Below are 14597 nucleotides of genomic sequence, written 5' to 3' on the forward strand. Positions count from 1 at the left end.
ATAATGCCCTTGAGTGCGATGATATGCTCCTTCAACAGAATATTTTCACGTGTGAGATACTTATTTTGTATATGAGCCAACTCAATCATCCTGAAAGCTTCGATTTCTGTAGGGGTAAGAAGATTATGATCCAGTTGAAGGGTGTCTTCTGTTGCTGGAACTTGGTCCTCCATGGCCTTCTTGAACCCTTCATCCTTGTTGATATCCATAGGTTCTTCTCTCTTCAGCTCTATCTTCATTAGCCAAGCATCGTTGCCCTCATGGTTGGAGGAGGAGGGAGACGACATAGTGCCTGGCCTTGACACCCCTGACAGAAAACAGCTCGAAACAAGGACAGAAGATATTTGCGTGATACTGGAGTCAAAACCTTCGGGAGAATATATAATGAATTTTTACCGACCAAAATATGTATTCTGCAAGAAAACAGAGTCCGGAAGGCACACGAGGTGCTCACGAGGTAGGGGGCGCGTCCAGGGGGTAGGGCGCGCCCTCCACCCTCGTGGGGCCCTCGTGTCCTTCTCGGGCTGCTACTTAATTTTCTATTTTTCTAAATATTCCAAAATGGAGAAATATTGCCTTAAAAATTGTTTTGCAGTCGGTTTACTTACCGTACCACATACCTATTCCTTTTCGGAGTCTGAAATGTTCTGGAAAGTGTCCCTTATGTATTCCTCTGGGGTTACGGTTTCAATAATATTGGTTTCAACATTTATGGGATTACTTGAGATATAATGTTTGATTCTTTGACCGTTTACCACCTTCGGATTTGTGCCTTCAAAGTTGTTAATTTTTATGGCACCGGAACGATAGACCTCCTCGATAACATATGGGCCTTCCCATTTAGAGAGAAGTTTACCTGCAAAAAATCTTAAACGAGAGTTGTATAGCAATACATAATCACCTACATTAAACTCACGCTTTTGTATCCTTTTGTCATGCCATCTTTTAACCTTTTCTTTAAACAACTTGGCATTTTCATAAGCCTGGGTTCTCCATTCATCATGTGAGCTAATATCAAATAACCTCTTTTCACCGGCAAGTTTGAAATCATAGTTGAGCTCTTTAATAGCCCAATATGCCTTATGTTCTAGTTCGAGAGGTAAGTGACATGCTTTTCCATATACCATTTTATACGGAGACATACCCATAGGATTTTTATATGAAGTTCTATAGGCCCATAATGCATCATCAAGTTTCTTGGACCAATTCTTTCTAGACCAATTAACAGTCTTTTGCAAAATTAATTTGATTTCTCTATTACTCAATTCTACTTGACCACTAGATTGTGGGTGATATGGAGATGCAATTCTATGATTAACATCATATTTAGCAAGCATTTTACGGAAAGCACCATGAATAAAATGTGAACCACCATCAGTCATTAAATATCTAGGGACTCCAAACCTCGGAAAAATAACTTCTTTAAGCATTTTAATAGAAGTGTTATGACCAGCACTACTAGTTGGAATAGCTTCTACCCACTTAGTAACGTAATCAACAGCAACTAAAATATGTGTATATCCATTAGACGCAAGAAAAGGTCCCATATAATCAAAGCCCCAAACATCAAACGGTTCAATAACAAGTGAATAATTCATAGGCATTTCTTGACATCTACTAATATTACCAATTCTTTGACATTCATCACAAGATAGGACAAACTTACGGGCATCCTTGAAGAGAGTAGGCCAATAAAAACCGGATTGCAATACCTTATGTGCAGTTCTATCTCCCGCGTGGTGTCCTCCATAAGTTTGGGAGTGGCACTTGCGTAGGATCTGTTCCTGTTCATGCTCAGGTACACAACGTCTAATAACACCATCTACTCCTTCTTTATAAAGATGTGGGTCATCCCAAAAGTAATGTCTCAAATCATAGAAGAACTTTTTCTTTTGTTGGTATGTGAAGCTAGGTGGTATAAATTTAGCAACTATGTAATTAGCATAATCAGCATACCAAGGGGTACTACGAGAAGTACTTATGACATTTAATTGTTCATCAGGAAAGCTATCATCAATAGGTAGTGGGTCATCAAGAACATTCTCTAACCTAGATAAGTTGTCTGCAACGGGGTTCTCAGCTCCTTTTCTATCAACGATATGCAAATCAAATTCTTGTAGCAAGAGAACCCATCTAATAAGTCTAGGTTTAGCATCTTTCTTCTCCATAAGATATTTAATAGCAGCATGATCAGTGTGAATAGTTACTTTAGAATCAACAATATAAGGTCTGAACTTATCACAAGCAAATACAACTGCTAAAAGTTCTTTTTCAGTAGTAGCATAATTTCTTTGAGCATTGTCTAGAGTCTTACTAGCATAATGGATAACATTTAGTTTCTTATCAACTCTTTGCCCTAGAACATCACCTACAGCATAATCGCTAGCATCACACATAATTTCAAAGGGTAAATTCCAATCAGGTGGCTGAACAATAGGTGCAGAGACTAATGCTTTATTAAGTATTTCAAATGCTTCTATACAATCATCATCAAAGACAAATGGTATATCTTTTTGTAATAAATTGGTCAGAGGCCGTGAGATTTTTGAGAAGTCCTTAATGAACCTCCTATAAAATCTGGCGTGACCAAGGAAACTTCTTATACCTTTGATGTCCTTGGGACATGGCATCTTTTCAATAGCATCAACCTTGGCTTTATCAACTTCAATACCTCTTTCAGAACCTTTATGCCCCAAGACAATACCCTCATTTACCACAAAGTGGCATTTTTTCCAATTCAAGACAAGATTAGTTTCTTCACATCTCTGCAAAACTCGATCAAGATTGCTCAAGCAATCATCAAAAGAAGATCCATAGACGGAAAAGTCGTCCATGAAAACCTCACAAATATTTTCACAAAAGTCAGAGAATATAGCCATCATGCATCTTTGAAAGGTAGCAGGTGCATTACATAAACCAAAAGGCATACGTCTATAAGCAAAAGTACCAAAAGGGCATGTAAAAGTAGTCTTTGATTGATCTTTAGCCGACACAGGTATTTGAGAGAAACCAGAATAACCATCTAGAAAGCAGTAATGTGTATGTTTGCATAATCTTTCTAGCATTTGATCGATAAAAGGTAAGGGGTAATGATCTTTCTTAGTAGCCTTATTTAATTTACGGAAATCAATTACCATCCTATAACCTGTAATAATTCTTTGTGGAATCAATTTATCTTTATCATTAGGAACAACAGTAATACCTCCCTTCTTAGGGACACAATGAACAGGACTTACCCACTGACTATCGGCAACGGGATAAATTATACCTGCCTCCAGAAGCTTTAGTATTTCTTTTCTTACCACTTCTTTCATTTTAGGATTCAGACGTCATTGAGGATCACGAACTGGTTTGGCATCTGCTTCCAAATTTATTTTATGTTGACATAGAGTGGGACTAATGCCCTTAAGATCATCAAGAGTATATCCAATAGCAGCACGATGCTTCTTCAGAAGTTTTCAATAATCTTTCTTATTCATGCTCTGAAAGGTTAGCACTAATAATAACAAGATATATCTTCTTTTCATCAAGATAAGCATATTTAAGATTATCAGGCAATGGTTTAAGCTCAAACACGGGATCACCCTTATGTGGAGGGGAATCCCCTAGGATTTCAACAGGCAAATTGTGTTTCAGCATAGGTTCCTGTTTAAAGAATACTTCATCTATTTCCCTTCTTTCATTCATAAACATATCATTCTCATGGTCTAGCAAATATTGTTCTAAAGGATCATTAGGAGGTACGGCAATAGAAGCAAGACCAATAATTTCATCCTTACTAGGCAATTCTTATTCACGGTGTTGTTTACTAAATTTAGAGAAATTAAACTCATGAGTCATATCATCTAAGACGACAGTAACAACATCCCTTGTGCAATCTATGGTAGCATTAACAGTATTTAAGAAGGGTCTACCAAATATAATGAGACAAAAGCCATCTTGTGGGGAACCAAGAACAAGAAAATCAGCAGAATATTTAGTTTTCCCACACAAGACTTCAACATCTCTAACAATTCCCATTGGTGAAATGGTATCTCTATTAGCAAGTTTAATAGTAACATCAATTTCTTCTAACTCATCAGGTGCAATGTCATGCATAATTTCTTTGTATAAGTCAATAGGTATTGCACTAGCACTAGCACCCATATCACATAAGCCATGATAACAATGATCCCCTATTTTAACAGAAATAATAGGCATGCCTACCACATGTCTAGGTTTATCTATATCACGGGGTTTAGCAATTCTAGCAGTTTCATTACAGAAGTAAATAACATGCCCATCTATATTATCAGACAAGAGCTCTTTAACAATAGCAATATTAGGTTCTACTTTAACTTGCTCAGGAGGTGTCTATGTTTTAATATTGCTTTTACGAACCACAGTTGAAGCTTTAGCATGATCCTTTATCCTAAAAGGGAAAGGTGGTTTCTCAACATAAGAAGTAGGAACAATAGGATCATTATAAGTGACAGTCTTTTCTTCAACTTTAATAGGTGCAGCTACTTTTACTTCTATGGGAGGATGATATTTAAACCACTTCTCCTTAGGGAGATCAACATAAGTAGCAAAAGATTCACAGAAAGAAGCTACTATCTCAGAATCAAGTCCATATTTAGTGCTAAACTTACGGAAAATATCGGTATCCATAAAAGATTTAACACAATCAAACTTAGGTGTCATACCTGACTCCTTACCATTGTCGAGGTCCCAATCTTCAGAGTTGCGTTTAATTCTATCCAATAATTCCCATCTAAATCCAATAGTCTTCATCATAAAAGAGCCAGCACAAGAAGTAACAAGCATGGTGCGATTGTTTTCAGAAAGCCGAGCATAAAAATTTTGAATAATCATTTCTCTTGAGAGCTCATGATTGGGGCATGAATATAACATTGATTTGAGCCTCCCCCAAGCTTGAGCGATGCTTTCTCCTTCGCGAGGCCAAAAATTATATATATAATTGTGATCACGATGAACAAGATGCATAGGATAAAACTTCTGATGAAATTCCAATTTCAATCGTCTGTAATTCCAAGACCTCATATCATCACATAGCCTATACCATGTCGATGCATCTCCCCTCAAAGATAAGGGAAGACCTTCTTCTTAACAACATCTCCGGGTACACCTGCAAGCTTAAATAATCCACAAACTTCATCCACATATATTAGATATTCATCATGATGTTTTGTTCCATCTCCTAAAAAGGGATTAGCTAGCAGTTTTTCTATTATACCCGAAGGAACTTCAAAGCAAGTATTTTCATTTTCATTTTCAGTAGGTTCAGTAGGTTGAGGAGAAACTCTTTGCTCTACTGGTCGGGGTGAAGATACCGCGAACAAGCCCCTCAGAGGATTACTTTCCATAGAAACAAGTGACAGTAAATTTCAGCACACTATATAAATTTTTCCTTACCAAATTCCACCTACCAAAGGCGCTTCACTCCCCGGCAACGGTGCCAGAAAAGAGTCTTGATGACCCACAAGTATAGGGGATCTATCATAGTCCTTTCGATAAGTAAGAGTGTCGTACCCAACGAGGAGCAGAAGGAAATGATAAACGGTTTTCAGCAAGGTATTCTCTGCAAGTACTGAAATAAGTGGTAACAGATAGTTTTGTGATAAGATAATTTGTAACGAGCAACGAGTAACAAAAGTAAATAAAGTGCAGCAAGGTGGCCCAATCCTTTTTGTAGCAAAGGACAAGCCTGGACAAACTCTTATATAAGGAAAAGCGCTCCCGAGGACACATGGGAATATCGTCAAGCTAGTTTTCATCACGTTCATATGATTCGCGTTCGGTACTTTGATAATTTGATATGTGGGTGGACCGGTGCTTGGGTGCTGTTCTTACTTGAACAAGCATCCCACTTATGATTAACCTCTATTGCAAGCATCCGCAACTACAATAAAAGTATTAAGGTAAACCTAACCATAGCATGAAACATATGGATCCAAATCAGCCCCTTACGAAGCAACACATAAACTAGGGTTTAAGCTTCTGTCACTCTAGCAACCCATCATCTACTTATTACTTCCCAATGCCTTCCTCTAGGCCCAAACAATGGTGAAGTGTTATGTAGTCGACGTTCACATAACACCACTAGAGGCTAGACAACATACATCTCATCAAAATATCGAACGAATACCAAATTCACATGACTACTAATAGCAAGACTTATCCCTTGTCCTCAGGAACAAACGTAACTACTCACAAAGCATAAACATGTTCATAATCAGAGGGGTATTAATATGCATAAAGGATCTGAACATATGATCTTCCACCAATTAAACCAACTAGCATCAACTACAAGGAGTAATTAACACTACTGGCAACCTACTAGCACCAATCCCGGACTTGGAGACAAGAATTGGATACAAGAGATGAACTAGGGTTTTGAGATGAGATGGTGCCGATGAAGATGTTGATGGAGATTGCCCTCTCCCGATGAGAGGAGCGTTGGTGATGACGATGGCGATGATTTCCCCCTCCGGGAGGGAAGTTTCCCCGGCAGAACGGCTCTGCCAGAGCTCTAGATTGGATCCGCCAAGGTTCCGCCTCGTGGCGGCGGAGTTTCATCCCGAAAGGTTGCTTCTTCGTTTTTTTCTCGACGAAAGACTTCATATAGGATAAGATGGTCATAGGAGAGCCACCAGGGGGCCCACGAGGTAGGGGGCGCCCTAGGGGGGCGCCCCCCACCCTCGTGGGAAGGGTGTGGGCCCCCTGGTCTTCATCTTTGGCGAGGATTTTTCATTATTTATTATAAGGTATTCCGTGGAGTTTCAGGACTTTTGGAGTTGTGCAGAATAGGTCTCTAATATTTGCTCCTTTTCCAGCCCAGAATTCCAACTGCCGGCATTCTCCCTCCTTATGTAAACCTTGTAAAATAAGAGAGAATAGCCATAAGTATTGTGACATAATGTGAAATAACAGCCCATAATGCAATAAATATCGATATAAAAGTGTGATGCAAAATGGACGTATCAATGGCCACCGGAGAGGGATTCCCCCCTCCGGCAGGGTGCCGGAACGGATCTAGATTGGTTTTCGGTGGCTACGGAGGCTTCTGGCGGTAGAACTCCCGATCTATTCTATTCTCTGATGTTTTTAGGGTATATGGACATATATAGGCGAAAGAAGTTGGTCAGGGGAGCCACGAGGGGCCCACGAGGGTGGGGGCGCGCCCAGGGGGGTAGGGCACGCCTCTCTGCCTCATGGCTTCCTCGAAGCTTCCCTGACGTCTACTCCAAGTCTCCTGGATTGCTTCCGTTCCAAAAATAACTCTCCCGAAGGTTTCATTCCGTTTGGACTCCGTTTGATATTCCTTTTCTTCGAAACACTGAAATAGGCAAGAAAACAACAATTTGGGCTGGGCCTCCGGTTAATACGTTAGTCCCAAAAATAATATAAAAGTGTATAATAAAGCCCATAAACATCCAAAATAGATAATATAATAGCATGGAACAATCAAAAATTATAGATACGTTGGAGACGTATCAAGGGGTGGCTAATATTTTCCATGCTAGATGTGTTAACACTTGTCATTGCACGAGAGTAAGGCAAAGGTATTAGGGATGCCCAGTCCCGAAATGAAAAAATGAATTTACTTCATGTTGTCAAATAATAAATTCCTTGCAAAGTGTTGGTATGGCGGGCACCCGTGGATACGGTTAGCCATGGAAAGTGAAAGTTTGGTGGAAAATGAATAAACTTTATTTTCTGTTTGGGAACCGCCTATGATATATCTATGCATGGAAAGTATTGGGAACTCTAAGTCATATTCGTTGGTGGGATGGATACACCTCCCAAAATGTTTTTATCTCTAAGTTTTTCGCTTTGAGCTCTGGCACCTCTACAAATCCCTACTTCCCTCTACGAAGGGCCTATCTTTTACTTTATACAATTTTTATTTTGAATTTGAGTCTCCATCTTCTCTTATAAAAAGCACCAACTAGGAGGCAATATGATTGTACTTGAGTATTGGGTGTAGCTAATATGCGAGTGTGTTTCATGAATGGATCGATGGTTGAGCATGATGGGATAGGGATAGCTTGTTTTAGCGTTGATATTTTGAAAGACATGGTTGCTTGTTGATATGCTTGAGTATTTAAATTATCATGTCAAAACTAGACTATTGCTTTGAACAATATAAAAGTCCAAATTTCCATGCTATAAAGAACAAAATATGATATGACATGTTAGGAAGCATTCCACATCAAAAATTCTGTTTTTGTCCCTTCCCTACTCGAGGATGAGTAGGAGTTAAGCTTGGGGATGCTGATACGTCTCCAATGTATCTATAATTTTTTACTATTCCATGTTGTTATATTATCAATCTTGGATGTTTTGTAATAGTTTTATAGTCATTTTATATCATTTTTGGTACTAACCTATTGACATAGTGCAAAGTGCCAGTTGTTGTTTTTTCCTATGTTTTTTACATCGCAGAAAATCAATATCAAACGGAGTCCAAATGCCAAGAAACTTTATGGAGAATTTTTATGGGCCAAAAGGAACACAACAGGCCCTGGTTGCGCCTGGGGGGGGTGCCCTGATACGTCTCCGTCGTATCTACTTTTCCAAACACTTTTGCCCTTGTTTTGGACTCTAACTTGTATGATTTGAATGGAACTAACCCGGACTGACGCTGTTTCAGCAGAATTGCCATGATGTTGTTTTATGTGCAGAAAACAAAAGTTCTCGGAATGACCTGAAACTCCACGGAATATCTTACAATAATTAATAAAAAATCCTCGCCAAAGATGAAGACCAGGGGGCCCACACCCTGTCCACGAGGGTGGGGGCGCCCCCCTAGGGCGCGCCCCCTACCTCGTGGGCCCCCTGGAGACCTCCCGACTCCAACTCCAACTCTATACATCTGCTTTCGGGGAGAAAAAAATAGGAGAGAAGATTTCATCGCGTTTTACGATACGGAGCCGCCGCCAAGCCCTAAAACCTCTCGGGAGGGCTGATCTGGAGTCCGTTCGGGGCTCCGGAGAGGGGGATTCATCGCCGTTGTCATCATCAACCATCCTCCATCACCAATTTCATGATGCTCACCACCGTGCGTGAGTAATTCCATCGTAGGCTTGCTGGACGGTGATGGGTTGGATGAGATTTACCATGTAATCGAGTTAGTTTTGTTAGGGTTTGATCCCTAGTATCCACTATGTTCTGAGATTGATGTTGCTATGACTTTGCTATGCTTAATGCTTGTCACTAGGGTCCGAGTGCCATGATTTCAGATCTGAACCTATTATGTTTTCATCAATATATGAGATTTCTTGATCCTATCTTGCAAGTCTATAGTCACCAATTATGTGTTATGATCCGTTAACCCCGAAGTGACAATAATCGGGATACTTACCAGTGATGACCGTAGTTGGAGGAGTTCATGTATTCACTATGTGCTAATGCTTTGTTCCGGTTCTCTATTAAAAGGAGGCCTTAATATCCCTTAGTTTCCATTAGGATCCTGCTGCCACGGGAGCGTAGGACAAAAGATGTCATGCAAGTTCTTTTCCATAAGCACGTATGACTATATTCGGAATACATGCCTACATTACATTGATGAATTGGAGCTAGTTCTGTGTCACCCTATGTTATGACTGTTACATGATGAACCACATCCAACATAATTATCCATCACTGATCGGATGCCTACGAGCTTTCCATATACTGGTTTACGCTTATGTACTTTCCAGTTGCTATTGTTACAATCACTACATAATATCAAAAATATTACTTTGCTTTCATTACCCTTTTGTTATCGTTACCACCACTATCGTATTACTTTTCTACTAAACACTCTGTTGCAGATACTGAGTTTCCAGGTGTGGTTGAATTGACAACTCAGCTGCTAATACTTGAGAACATTCTTTGGCTCCCCTTGTGTCGAATCAATAAATTTGGGTTGAATACTCTACCATCGAAAGCTGTTGTGATCCCCTATACTTGTGGGTTATCAAGACTAATTTCTGGCGCCGTTGCCGGGGAGCATATCTCCATTCTTTGAGTCACTTGGGATTTATATCTGCTGGACACTATGAAGAATTTGAAAGACGCTAAGACAACAATTTATCCCTCAACTACGAGGGGAGGTAAGGAACTGCCATCTAGCTCTGCACTTGATTCACCTTCTGTTATGAGTAAGATTGCGACACCTAAACCTGCTTCTGCTATTCGTTCTGATATGTCGCATGTTATTGATGATGCTACTTTTGCTATACATGCTACTTATGATGAAACTACTTCTATGCTTGATACTACTGTGCCACTTGGTGATTTTCTCGAGGAACGACTTGCTAGGGCTAGAGAGATTGAAAATATTGAATCTGATTATGATGATGAAAGTGATGATGAAGAATCACTTGTTATTCCTGAGGCTTATTTATTTGATCAAGGAGCTTCTTTAGCTATTTTAGCTTGCAAAGATAGATATGAACTCAAAAGGTTATTAGCTAAATGGAATAAGAAATCTCTAAATGCTAGGATGAAACCTGACCCTGCTTTTGCTACTTCACCTATCTGTGTTACTGATAAGGATTATGAATTCTCTGTTGATCCTGATATAATTACTTTAGTTGAATCTGATCCTTTTCATGGCTATGAATCTGAAACTGTTGTGGCACATCTTACTAAATTAAATGATATAGCCACCCTGTTCACTAATGATGAGAGATCTCGCTACTTTTATATCCTCAAAATATTTCCGTTCTCATTAAAGGGTGATGCTAAAATATGTTTTAATTCTCTTGATTCTGGTTGTGTGCGTAGTCCCCGGGATATGATCTATTACTTCTCTGCTAAATATTTCCCTGCTCATAAGAAACAAGCTGCTTTAAAGGAAATATACAACTTTGTGCAAATTAAAGAAGAGAGTCTCCCACAAGCTTGGGGGAGGCTTCTCAAGTTACTTGATGCTTTGTCTGATCATCCTCTTAAGAAAAACGAAATACTTGATATATTTTATAATGGACTAACTGATGCTTCCAGAGATTACCTGGACAGTTATGTTGGTTCTCTTTTCAGGGAAAGAACACCGGATGAAGCTGAAATCTTATTGAATAATATGTTGACAAATGAAAATAATTGGGCACCTCCTGAGCCAGCTCCTGAGCTAGCTCCTGCTCCAATTAATGATCCTATTCCTAAACCAACTCCGAAGAAGAGAGGTGTTTTGTTTCTCAGTCCCGAAGATATGCAAGAGGCAAAGAAATCTATGAAAGAAAAATGTATTAAAGCTGAAGATGTTAAGAATTTACCTCCTATTGAAGAAATACATGGTCTTAATTTACCGCCTATTGAAGAAACATATGATCTTAATCCTTTATTTATTGAAGAACCTCCAGACCTCGATAACCCGACACAGGTAGTAAAGGTAAATTCTCTCTATAGATATGATAAAGCTGAAATCCCCCTGCTAAAATTGCTAGTCAATGCTTAGATGAGTTTGATAATTTTATGTTTAAGCAAGAAGACTTCAATGCTTATTTTGGTAGACAATTAAAACAAGATGCTGATATGATTAAATACTTGGGTGATTATATTTCTAATATTAGAGGTGAACTTAAACTTGTTAGCAAACATGCTTCTATGGTTACCACTCAAGTAGAACACGTACTTAAAGCTCAAAAGGAATTGCTCAATGGGATGAATAGTAAGAAAAATAATTATGCTATTAAAGTGGCTACTAGAACTGGTAGAATGACTCAGGAACCTTTGTATCCTGAAGGCCACCCTAAGAGAATTGAGCGAGATTCTCAGATAAATAATATTGATGCACCTAGTTCTTCTAAAAGGAAGAAAAAGAAAAATGATAGAACTGTGTAAACTTCTAGTGAACCTATTGCTGAACCACCTGATAATCCAAATGATATATCTATGTCTGATCCTGAAACACAACCTGGTAATGAACATGAACCTAATGAAAATGTTAGTGATGATGTTCATAATGATGCTCAACCTAGTAATGATAATGATGTAGAAATTGAACCTGCTATTGATCTTGATAACCCACAATCAAATAATCAACATTATGATAAGAAAGAGTTTGTTGCTAGGAAACATGGTAAAGAAAGAGAGCCTTGGTTCTCCTATTATTTGTCTTTGCGATATATTTTATTTGCCATTTATTTTCAGATCTATTAATCCAAAAACCCAAAAATACTTTGCCGCAATTTATTCTCATTTATTTGTTTGGCGTTCAATCTATCAACCTACTACAAATTTACCTCACGTACATTTGCCTATCTTGAGACGCCGTACCCCGGAAGGGATTGACAACCCCTTTAACACGTCGGGTTGCGAGAAGTTGTTATTTGTGTGCAGGTGCTGTTTACGTTGTGTTGCTTGGTTCTCCTACTGGTTCGATAACCTTGGTTTCATATCTGAGGGAAATACCTACCACCGCCGTGCTGCATCATCCCTTCCTCTTTGGGGAAATACCAACGTAGCTTTGAGCGACATCACATTCTCCACTTCATTTCCATCAGTCATCATCTCTGAATTGACAATGGGGTAAGCAGGCACAACACGTGGTTTGACTTTCGATTTGGTTGGATGGCTGTTAGAGGGCTGGGGAACACGGAAATCGTTGTACTTGGTGGATCGCATGCTACGACGAGATCGGTCATGTCAACATGCACCTGAACTTTACCACGATGTCCAGCCGGAAGAGATGAGCTAGCAAAATTTGGCACAAACCCAACCTAAGTCTCAAAAGCAGCACTCGACACCAAAGATGTGACTGCAAATAGCATTTTGTTCAGTGTCTGGTTCCCTTGGGACAATGGCATGTGGAAGACATATGGCTTTACATGGGTTTTTTGTGAACTATTTTATATTCTACCATAGGAAATAGAACTATATAAATAATATAGGTCAACTACTTCTTTGTGATCTACTTGAATCATTATGCGGGAGCCGTGGTATTTGCTAGATCTTGTGTGCATCCTAGTGATGCAGAGTCCAAGAGAACCTTTTAAGACAATGAAATTATTTTGTTGTTTATAGCCTCTACGTTTATATGTTCACAATCAATATTATTACAACACCAAGTTCATATGTGAGAAGAAAAAATGTTATGTGACTCGGACTAAATCAAACGCTAGCAATCTTGTGGGAAACATATCCAAATTAGGGCATAAATACAGTTGTAAATCACTTTGATCTCATGGTTCTAGCTTCCATGTGTGCCTTACCAGGCAATGGCTGAAGTAAATCCCACGATCAAAGTCATTTGATACACGAGAACATCATCACAACATGTCCTAGAATTTTCTTCTCTTACAAAAAATACTATCACAGCCAAGCCAAAACTAGCAACAAGGGCAATGATTGTAACATGAGATAGTGTAAAGACTTAGGTACACTCCAATGAGGACACGAAAATATGTGTCATACCAGAGGGAGTATAGTATTAAACGTTAAATGCATCACATGCCACGCTACTCGAGTATTCAAACTTAAAAAATAATTGAACTGTCTCATGTTTCAAACAAAGGCGGCATTGAGTGTTACCCTCTAATTCCGCTTGGCCGAGTGTCATTAGTTGAAAGGACACATTAACATAAATACCAAAGAAGAAACTTGATATCTAGTAAGTCTCACAATCTTTCCATCTTGAACCTCACTTGGCATATATACCAAAGAGTTTGGAAGAATAACACAATCTTTCATCTAATAACTTCTTTTCGAGATCATATAAGGAGACATATTTTTCTACTTTAATCTCTTTTGTCCCATGTCAAATTCAAGATACTTCATGTACATGACAATGAAAGAACTTTGTTTCCCTCCCCCCTATGCATCATATTGCTCACAATCGAGGGAGGTTCTGGGCAGGAAGGTGATAGAAGTTAAGCCTAAGAGATATTGTATTGTTACACTATTTTACATGTGTCAAGCAAAACATGTGTACATGACAAGTGCAAAATCAAACGCTAGCAAGCCAGTTGCGTGCACGACAACCAAACCAAGATACAGACACACCTGTAGGCCAATCTAATGCCAGCTTCCATCAGTTTCGTATCAAGCGATCATTGAAGTAAAGCCCACAACCTCCTTTAGTTGATACACACAAGGACATCACCCACAAAATCTCATGGGGTTTTCTTCTCTTACAAACAATATCATCATGACAATGCCAAAACAACCAAAAAGGGCAACAATCCCAACATATATGAAATATTGTAAACACCAGGCACCCTCCATATCCAAGACCCAAAAACATGTCACATACTAGGGGAGTAGTATTAAATGCTAAATGTATCACACACCATGCTAATCAAGCATTCAAACATTCAAAAAATCTAAATGGAATTATCTCATATTTCAAACAAAGGCAACATTGAGTGTTACCCTCTAGCTTTGCTCGGTCAAGTTATCACCGAACAAAATGACACACCATCATAAATACCAAAGAAACACTTGATATTTAGTAAGATTCCACAATTTTACCGCCCATAATCTCACTTGGCATAATAAACATCTAAGAATACTGAAGCCTAACAGGTTTTTTCATCTACAATTTGTTTGGAGATCACACAGATAGGCAAAACATTTTTTGGTTATTAACTTAACCTCTTTTGTCTCAT

The sequence above is a fragment of the Triticum aestivum genome, chromosome 5A (genome assembly GCF_018294505.1).
Source record: "Triticum aestivum cultivar Chinese Spring chromosome 5A, IWGSC CS RefSeq v2.1, whole genome shotgun sequence".
Classification (NCBI taxonomy): Eukaryota; Viridiplantae; Streptophyta; class Magnoliopsida; order Poales; family Poaceae; genus Triticum; species Triticum aestivum.